The 10,681-nt window shown below is 42.6% G+C and overlaps 1 long non-coding RNA gene and 1 other non-coding gene across 2 annotated transcripts; both read left to right on the top strand.

The window, feature by feature from the left end:
* The first annotated feature begins 14 nt into the window (after positions 1 to 14).
* Positions 15 to 5,172, top strand: LOC115949502. The gene is made up of 2 exons (XR_004082951.1): positions 15 to 713; positions 2,387 to 5,172. It is a non-coding gene; the product is annotated as an uncharacterized LOC115949502 (long non-coding RNA).
* On the top strand, positions 1,821 to 2,083 carry LOC115949507. The gene has a single exon (XR_004082956.1).
* Positions 5,173 to 10,681: the final 5,509 nt, after the last annotated feature.

Below are 10,681 nucleotides of genomic sequence, written 5' to 3'. Positions count from 1 at the left end.
TGGGTTTTATCCCGCCGGCCCTTTGGTGGTGGGGCTCCCTCGGGCCGGGGCTGGCTAAGGGCCAAGGCAGATCCCTGCAGAGGGGCTGATGGAGCCGGGCTGCGCTGCAGTGCCGCCGGCTGTGCGGGGTGAAGCCGCGGGGCTGAAGCGTGTGCGGGCGGCAGCGGGGAAGCCGCTCTCGGACGAGCAGCGCCCTTCGGTCGGCACCTTCTGTGCTCGTAGGCGGCGGAGGCTGTGTGTGGGCAGCGGGCAAACTGCTGCATGGGGCTGTCGCCTTCCTGGCTTTGGCTGTGTCCGGGGACAGATTTGACTGCGTTCATTTGCCCTGGTTTGGTTGATTTTTGATGGGATAAAGGAGGCGGTTTGCCCCTGAGAAAGTAGCGGTGCTGTGCGTGCTCGGGCTTGGTGCTGAGAGGGGAGACCCGAGTGGTTTTGTACAGTTTGACCTTTTCTCCCGAGCACCTGGCAGGGGTGGCAGCGGGATGGAAAAATGGGAGCAAGATTGGGCTGATGCCTGCACAGCAGGATGGTTTAGTCAGTGCTGGAGCAAGGGCAGAACTGCCTAAGGTAGCCAGAGGAGGGCTGGGTTTGGAGCGTGTCCTGCAGACTGGCCTGTGCAGCCAGCTTTGCTCGGGCTCCTGGGCAGAGGCTGCATTCTTTCCAAGAACTTGGCAGAGAACGTGGTGGCCTCCTAAAGCAGCAGGGAGTATCCTGTAAGTAGAAGAAAATGTTGATGAGTTTTCCTCTGTACTAAAATACAGTCTCTCACAAACAACAAGTCACAGTGGATTTTGAGTGTTAATTTATATTGCAGCTGCAGCATCTGGACTTTTGGTATATTAATGACCATTTGTCTTATTTATATTTGTAAGGAAAAGAACTTTTACCATTCAATTCTGTTCTTGTGAGAGTTTTGCAGACCAGCTTGTTTTCAGCATTCAGAAAAGTGCTCGCCTAATTCTTGTTTTTTGTGGAATCCAGCTGATGCTTGAATGATAACTTTGTTTTAATTTTTTTGAAGCCACCCTCAGGATCGCTTCTGTTGCCTTTTATTTAAATATATTAAGAACAGATTCCAAAGAGAATTGTTGCAAACTTGCCCTTTGTCATCCCATGTGAACAGGTTATGAATAAGTACAGTGTTGCTGCAGTATTTATGCAGCAAGATGTAAAAAGTACAATGTAAAAATAGATGTAGTTATGAGGAAACACTTTTAATCTGAGGGCAAAGTTCATATGTTGTGTTGCTGATAAGCACCATGTATTTTGTGAGTTGGTATGTTTTGCTGTCATCAAAACATCACAAGCCAGGCTCAGCCATGGTGATCAAGACAGAGGAGTGTTTGCTTTCTGTGATTTATGTGTTGTGATTGACAAGGTGAAGGTTTTGCAGTATGAAAAAACAATGTCCTATTCATGCTAGATGGAACTGCAGTAGCTTATGCAGAGCAAAAGTATGTTTTCCTGTTTGTTGGACTGTTTCAATATGCAAAGACATAACAAGTGTTAAATGTAATATCCTAAGGGGTCTCTTTTGTCATTTTAATCAAGTATAATGATTCCTGGGGAGTCAAAGTGGAATTAAATAAAAATTAATGGACAAAAAGATATCTTTTTATTTTTAAAGACAACTAAGTGTTTTCTTTCAATGAAGTATTGGGCTAAGTACAGAATACTGTGGAATTTGCCTTCCTGAATTTTGTCCTAGCTATTCCCACAAAGTTCATTAAAAATAAGTAACATAAAGACATCATACTCAAGCATGATAAACCCTTGTGAGTATACATCCTTTCAGAAATCACGTAGAGCTGTAGTTTAATCCTCTGTAGTCAAAGAGGTGCCCTTGGTTGTTGGTACTCTGGGCACACCAGGCTTGCAGAGAGAGCAGCAGCGAGGAAGCCGAGGCACGGCTGGCCGGGGCACCGTGCGCAATATTCCTCCCACAGCTGCCACCCTGTTGCCACGGAGGTAATGACTTCTCCCGTGTCATTATTGATCTATCAACAGTAAGAGCAATTTTGCAGTGTGATATTGTTTAGCAAATAGAGTAATGTCTGCTGAACACTGAAAAACTGCTATAAAATGCTGGGAAGCTTCTCAGAAGTCTTATGTACCGGGTTAAATTGAAGTACTGGATTTGTAGTTACTGTAATTTTATGAGATTGGCCTATGAGATATTAAGCTTAACAGAATGCTTTTTAATAAAATATTTAGTATGGTTGAATACTTTTGGATTATGCAATATGCAGCACTCAATTAGAGGATAAGCACTTTTACCTACTGATAAGACTTAAAACAATTTGTCCGTGTACACTCTAGAAACAGATAATTATGTCACCAGGTTCCATCTTCTATTAGTCTAAGTGAAGTTTTTTGTGTTTTCCAGATAATGATTTAAATCATCTGTTCAGAAGAAATATTAATGGGATTTGCATAAGACTCCTGACATTTTGCTGATGTTCCTGTTAGAAGACCTATCACCTCATTTTGAAAGCATTAATATAAGCACCAGTATTCAAACTGCAGAGTTTAAGTGCTCAGAGTCAGTCATAAACTGGGCTAACATCAGGCATTCTGCTGCAGAACAGAATTATCATTTATAAGTTTGTGGTTGTTCTCACATGGTGTACAAGGAGGTGGACATCCAAGAATGATACTGTCAGCAAAAGGGGTTTTATTTGTTTTTAAAAAGGGGAGGGCTAAGTTAGCTAGTGAGAAAGAAAAGTCTCATTTCAACTTATCAGAACAGGACATGTCTTCATGTTCAAGTCCGATATCTCTGTGTCATTCTGAGTTGTGATAGTGACTGAAAATGAAGTTCCTTGTGCGTTGACAATTGAGCTCTATTTAGGTGGGGTTTTTTTGGTTATTGAAGTTTTTAATATTGAAGTTGGGATAGCTTGACTCCACCTGTTTTGCATGCCAGGTAAAGAATTTCAGTGTACCATCATGGTATCATCTGGCAGCACCAACATATCCTCAGTTTTGAGAGCATTATGAATGTTTAAAATGTGCTTACAATTCTGTGCTGCCTAAATCGTGGATATTGAAAACACATCTGTGAAATATTCCTGGTTATTTTGGAAATGTGCTAGATTTAAAACAACTTCTGCAACAAACAGCAGAAGTATAAAAATGCTGTGGGGGTTTTACAGGGAAACTGACATTTTGAAATCTGAACTATACCTAACTTCCTGGTTTGGGTCTGACCTGGAGATCTATAAGCAAGTTTGTCTCTGAATTGGATAGATAATTATATAATATCCATGGATTTATAGCATTCCTACGAGAGTGTTTGCGTTAGCCTTAAAATACAACATTCCATTTCATAAACGAGATTGGTGAAGAATATTTACAAAGTGACCTGTATCAATTTAACTGATGGGGATAAACATTACCTAAGGCAGTTTTTTGATTTAAACCATGTAAAGGTTTTTTTTTTATTTAAACCATCTTTGGCAGAGAGGGGTTATGGTAATCATCCAAGGAGAAATGTCTGAGCCTCACATTTAAGAAATAGAGCAGAAGGTCATGTTCAGGCTTGAATGTGGACCTTTAAATGAGGCACTCTTCAGGCTTTATTTATTCTTAATGACACTGATATCACTGTGTGCCTCTTTGCGCTGAGCTTTGTGAGTTGTGACGCTGTCTTGAAGCAAGGACAAGTAGTATGACCTCTGTATTAGAGGAGCAGATTTGTTCTTTGGGGTAAGCAAGCTGCTTGCAACTGTTCTGGCATATGAAAATCTGTTAGATCCTTGTTTCTGATTTGCAGATGGTAGTGGTTCATGAGTCTTTCAGTATTACAGAGGAAGCATAATTTTCTATGTGTCTATTTCCATGCAGAACTAAGAAATACTGCCTCTGATGAGAACACCTCTGGCCTCTTTTCATCCAGGAATCGGGAGTGCTAAAATCTTTGATGGGCCTTAGAAAAAGATTGGGCAAGCTCAAGAAAAAAATTGATCTGCCAAATATAAAGACGCCATTATGGTATCAAGTCCTGAGTCACAGAAGGCTAGGTGTTGCAGCATATGCCGCAGTGGAGATGGCCACGATATACAGAGTATCATCATGCAATTTCATCGAGCTTCAGCCCATACAGAGTAACACCACACCACTTTAGAAGTCTTCAAGCATGTACCCATGCAGAGTAACACTGTATCACTTCAGAAGGCTGCAAGTGTCTGCTTATCTTGTTCTTTAGCCCAACGTTTTATACCTCTCATGTTGATGCATTGCACCTGTGTGCCCTCTGTTCCCTTTGTGATTGATGAGGGCACCTGAGCACTCCATGGCTCATTGCTGTCAATGCTCTTCACCTGCTTTTCACAGCTGTACCCATTGGGGATGAGGCTGGGCTAGCCCTACCTCAATTACCACAAACTGTTCGTACAGCTGGGGAGTGGGACTGCAACTATGTGCATGTCCTGTTCTCTGCTTCCTGTGTGCTCACTTTTGTCCAGTGTCAGGGAAACGGGGTCTTGGTCTCTGGTATGGTAGTTTGTACAGCTGTCATTTATTTGAAGTGCTGGAAGTGTCTTGGCTTTTAGTGAGGCTGGGAAAACCCCAGGGCACTCACTGCCTGTAAGAAGGATTCTTGTGCCCCAGTTAAGGTTTGCCAGCATGCTCTGTCACAGCAGTGGTGACAGGAGCGCTTTCATTGGCTCAGTTTATTTTAAAAACGTGCAGGTACAGTGAGGCACAAGAGCATCTGGGATTATCATGCGTGTCGTGACCACGAGGGGGCCCTGGCAGCTTCGGTCTGGGTGAGCCCGGAGTTACACACTGACCACAGGGGCAGGGCTGATTGCTTGGTGCCTCAGCGGTTGCATCCCTTGTTCAGCACTTCTGAATTACCTTACCTCTTGTATATATAATTTTTTAAAAATTACAGTATTTTTCTATTTAATTTTGAGAAATGCATCAACACTGGCCATTTGATCTCCTCTGTGGCAGAAGACATATAGTACCAAGCATGTCATCACATGTGAGTTTTCATCTGTATGGACAATTTCCCCACGTAAAAATTCAGGAGTTTTGCACACATTGCTGTATTTGTAAAGTAGAAGGAATTGGTATGAAGAATCTTAATTATAAGGTTTTTTGTATATCTTAAGAGTTTTTAAGCTTGGTACTACAATATTTCAATAAAGATTTTCTTTCTCTGCACACCCTTTATTCTTTCATTTTTTCTAGGAATGTGTGTTTGTGAAATCAGCAGCTGCTTTGAACTTGCTGTGCTTTAAATCCCTGCCTGCTGACCACAGATACCGATGTCATGTGTATGTTAAAAGTGTCCATGAGTACAGTAGGACTATATTTTTGTACTTGGTCTGTAGAGTGTTTATGTGACGTGAAGAAAAACAGAAACATAGAAATGCAGAAACTTAAAATGGGAGAGGAGGAGTGGGTGTGTTAGGCATGCTTGTATTTGTAATGTGTGGACTCAAAGATGAAGCAGAGAGTAAAAGTATCTCTTGTGGGAGGCAGACTCTTAAAGGGGAGCCTAGAAACTTGAATTTTTAGATTGATGCAGTTAATTAAAAAGAAACACTTGTAAGAGCAGAAATAACAATGTACAGATGAGGGAGGTTTGGGGGTTTTTGATGTTCTAAAATGTTTTTATTCTCTGTTTCTGAAGTATGAATGTGTGTATATTTTGAAAGTCTGACTTTTCAAAGAGTACTTCCAAATGCTGCATAGAGATACAGTGATTTTCATTACTCTCACTGTATGCGTGCAGTGGTTTTATAACTGCATCACACAAACAGGTTTTTTTGGGGGACAGTTATTAACTATGTGCTTTAGAGGGCAAGTGGTTCTTTCACAGAACAGGCAGCTTCTCCACAAATGCAAGCATATGCATCTTTCCTAAATTTCCTTTAAAATAATTGCATGGTTTCTCATGCTTCCCTTTAAGTAAATTTCTTGCAATTCAGTGATTGAAGTTTCCATCCTGCAGTACTTTAATGTTTCCTCTGAAGTTCATAGTAGCCTTCTTCCCTTGCTAATATCCATGGCAGCTGGGATTGCTCCCCAGCCTCCACATAGCTAGCAACTTGCAGGGTAAAGAACTTGGCCCTGAAAGTTGTGTGTCATTTAGTTGTAGCAGTTCTGGGGCTTGTATAAAGGCCTGCTTTATAATCAGTTTGACTTCATTTTAAACAGACAAACAAAAGCATTTTCAGCCTGGGAAAAAGCTCTGAGTTTCAGAACAATCACTTTCCTTGTCACAGTGATGCTCGGATCACTCTGAATCATCCTTGGACTCCCTTTCTTATCAGCAGCCCTTTTGCTCTTTGTTCACATACTACTTTTCCATCCTTGCTAGTCCTGGGAGACAGGAGGAGACAAAAGTGTACCCTCACAGCTGCTTTTTGTCACTGTACTTTAGTTTGAGACAATCAAAGTAGATCTGTGCTCTGTTTTAGTTTCATGCCTGACTACTGTGGTGAATGATTTAAGGTCTGTGTGCCATGGAAGGAGGAAAGTAAAACTAAGACTGTCCTAGATTGACAGTGTTTTAAACACTGGCATACAGCAGTTGTTTGGTGCAGTATGTGTTTCCAATCCCTTAAAAGACTAGATCTAAACAAATTGTTCTACAAACCTATCATGTCAAGGAAAAGGGAGACTAATATTGGTGAAAGTGTAGCTTCAGATTACTGTGAGTCTCAGAGAAATCAGTATAACAAAATTGTATTTGTGGTGGGAAGGGAAGCAAGGAATAACTAATTATGTAATGTCATATATCAAAAGTTGTCTTTGCTCTCTATTCAGGGGACTTTAGAGACTATTTCTTAAACTAGTTGTTGGCAACTTCTAGAATTGTGGAGAGTAATAAGGAAGAAAACCCAATCCAGTCGAATTGCACACAGGAGATTTGGTTTCAAATCCTGATTTTCATGGAGTCTTGGCTTCTCCTGGCTCATTTGCTGAGTGCCAATGGGGGCATTGCTGTTAGTTAAAGAAGTTAGCACTGCATCTTCCTAAACCTCCAGCCTTCCATTTTGCTGCTGCTTCCTTCACACTTTCTTTTTTAGGTACTTTAGGTACTGGAAGGTGCTCTAAGTTCTCCCTGGAGCCTTCTCTTCCATTATGACCCTGCCTGTGTGTTGATCAGTAAACTGCAGTGGGTTGCACCTGGCTGTCAGGGTAATTGATCAGGACTGGACTTCTAGGCCAGCACTGAGAGTTCATTGGGTGTGACCAGACTTTGAGTGTATCACACCATTTGTGAACTTGAAAATGTGGTAGTTCTTATTGAGTGTAATTGGACTTACAGTGTCCCATTTGGCCTGCATTTCTGTTCCTTAGTGTTGAATTTGCTCTCACTCAGAAAAAGCCCAGCTTTCCCCAGCCCCTCTTGATATCTGAGGTCAGTTGGGATGAAAAGGATGTTATTTTTCTGCCAAATTTAATGCAACAAAAAAATTGGCTGAACTCTGAAAGCGACAGGGTGTCAGGACTGATCCAATAGCACAAAGTTGCACTTTCCTGTGGAGGTAGTCAGTCTGTGCTCAGGTGTGGAGCCAAATTAGACAGAAGGTAGAGTCCAGCATATGCAGCAGGGAGAATATGAAATGCTGGGTTTAAGTCCATGTGGTCTCTGGGTGAATAAAAGACAGGAAGTTCACCTGGTTTGCCAGTGTGGTCCTTGGCCTGGTGCTCCTGAGGATCTGTTGCTTTGTCATCAGCATTTTAGAGTTCTTGATTCCTCACTAACTGAGGAGAAGTTCTTGTGTAGCGACTCCCCCCACCACCCACAAAAGCTTTCTGTCAAGCAATGTGAAAAGTCTTGTAGCCATAACACAACACACACAAAATGCTGAGAAGCTCCAATATTGAAACCTCTCGGGCTAAAGACATGTCATGGTATGCTGCACAGAAATGTTACTCTGCCAACAAATGCTGTCCCTCCCACCCTGACTGCCATGTGACTCATTATTTGAGTATATTGCTCTACCCAAGCAAACATAAAGGAAAACATCCTAATATCTTGTAATAGTAGCTTGTCATCAGTCATGAGCATGAATCAATGGGTGTGTTAGACTAATAAGAGAGAGCAGCTACCCTGCAGCATTTTAAGTGGTTCTCTGATACCCTGCAGACATCGTGCAGGCCGTCCTGTGCAGTAAACCATGCCAACACTTTTGTAGCATTTGGTGTTTTCCACCCAGTCTCTTGGGCATTCTGCTCATCGCAGGAAATGCCTGAAAATGCTATATATTCACTGACTAAATACTTGTGGTTTGGTTTATAGGCCAGGCTAACTGCTTCTAAAAATATATTCCTTTCTTCCAAAGAAAGAGAGCTAGTGCTGCTGTTTGTTCCTTGTCAAAGCCCCCCTACTATTCCATACTGCTTGCAGTCATTCTGACCTCTCCTTTGTCATTTAAGTGTGGTTTGTGGGCAGCTTTTTATTGTTTGAGTAATGCACTGAATGCTCCTTTACTTAATGCCTGCTGTTTGCCTGTGTGTAGGGATTTTTCTAACTCAGCATGTACAAGCTGTTTGAGGGAGTAGAATCAGAGCCATGAAAGCCTCCACAAGGGGAATTGCAGAAAAGGAGCTTAATTCAAGCAAATTTTAGATAGAGTGATGTATTGTCCCCCACCAGCAAGCTTTCTGAATACAAGGGGTTTAAAAGATCTAGGTATGCAAAATAACTTCTAAGGGGTGGTTTCCTAAGGAATTAATCTCTGTCATTAACAGCGTTCGTCTACTCACCATGATAACTGAACCCGCTTTCTTAAGGCAAATTCACAAGTAAGATTTTATATTCTCTGTCATCTACCATTCTAGACACATTCCTTTGGAGTGTAACCCTTCTGGATTGTGTCCATTTCCTCACACTATTCCAAAGGTCATTGAGAGAAAGTCAGCTCTGAATTACCATGGGCAAGGGCAGTTGCATAGGCATAGATTCAATTTTATACATTTTCTTTATGAACTTCCTCCAAGTAAATAGTCTGTCAAAGGCAAACTTATGGTGGTGTTCACAGGGGTCCCAGGATGAGGGAAGAGATGAGAATCTTGACTCCATATTTCAGAAGGCTGATTTATTATTTTATGATATATATATTATACTAAAACTACACTGAAAGAATAGAAGAAAGGATTTCATCAGAAGGCTTGAAAGGAAAAGAATGGAATATGGAATGATAACAAAATCCCGTGACTGACCAGACAGTCTGAGACAGCTGGGCTGTGATTGGCCATTAATTAGAAACAACCACATGAGACCAATCAAAGATCCAGCTGTTGCATTCCACAGCAGCAGATAATTATTGGTTACATTTTGTTTCTGAGGCCTCAGCTTCTCAGGAGAAAAAATCCTGGGATTTTTCAGAAAATATCATGGCTACACAAACCAGCAAATGAATTATTTTCCAAGTCAGTTTAAGGGCTTGCCCAGTAACTCAAGGACATTACAGCACTCAGTTGCCCTCTCAATGACAATCTAAAAGGTCAGTCACCCCAAATTGTACCACTACAGTATACACCATGGGCAGTCAAAGCTTCAAGGGCAGAACCAGCTGTAGAAGTGCAATCCTTACCATGAAATTCTGACAAAATTTCCTGTGACCTTTTCCACTGCTGGTGGGGTATAGGGATTCCTGATGCTTTGGGAGCAATATAAGTACGGAGCTATTCCAGTTAAGAGTGTGTTGGCACATGGATGGCAGATCACCTCACTGGCTGTAGGCAGAAGGGAGCCCCTGAAAGCCCAGAGAATGCTGCTGGTGAAGCAGCCATCCCACCCGGCCTTAGAGAGCTGTCGTCCCCTGCCTCTCGCAGGACTGGGGAGCTCACCCTTCACTTTTGAACTATATATCTCGAGGCCCTTGGCCACAGAACTGTTATGTGTAATCAGAGATTTTTATCGCAAATAGCCCGTTTTTCTGCTCGGTGGGCAGATGAACCGCCCGACTTCCCAGCAGCAGAGGGCAGCAATATAACCCCTGCCAAAGAGGCCGGTTTAGTGCTTTATGAAATACAAGCTTTTCACAGGCTCATTCAGTTTGTTTACATTATATTATTGTTGAAATATGAAGAAGCTGCTCATTCTTTCCTCCTTCCCTCCCAGTGGCTCAGCACACAGGCTCATATGATTACAACTTTCTGATGCTGCGGATGGAGCACAAAATGTTAATGACTCTGGCTTCTCTCGCTGGGCTACAGAACCGACGCTGTGGCTGGCATTGCATCTCCACTGCTGCTCCTTTTGCTTCTGATTTTTTTGCATAATTGAGTACATGCAGTAGACTTTGTGCCTGAATCAGTACTACGGTGGAAACAGGTTTTGTTTCCTAAATTTCCGGTGATTTTTTTTCCCCAAAATACCACTTCATGCATCCAAATAAATGCATGTTGGCAGTTGGTACTGCCAGTGATGAGCTGGTGTTTCATGCACGTGTAGTTGCTGAGACGCAGGCTGCCTGCCTGCCTTGCTTGCTGGCCATTCAGAAGAAACGAAGAGACTTGCTCACTTGTTGGCACGGATGGCCGGAGCTACCGGCACGTGCAGGGATCGCCCCGGGCTTGTCGCCCGTCGCCGGGTGTTGGGTGACTCCCGGAGCTCCGAGTCCCCCGGAACGCGGCACTGTGAGAGATTCAGCTTCTCCTCTTCTGCTGCATTTACTCTGCTAAAAATAGCAGAGTGCGGTGCTCACCC

The sequence above is a fragment of the Geospiza fortis genome, unplaced genomic scaffold (genome assembly GCF_000277835.1).
Source record: "Geospiza fortis unplaced genomic scaffold, GeoFor_1.0 scaffold23, whole genome shotgun sequence".
Lineage (NCBI taxonomy): Eukaryota > Metazoa > Chordata > Aves > Passeriformes > Thraupidae > Geospiza > Geospiza fortis.
The sequence above is the reverse complement of the archived record's forward strand: the minus strand, read 5'-3'. Positions and strand labels throughout refer to the sequence as shown.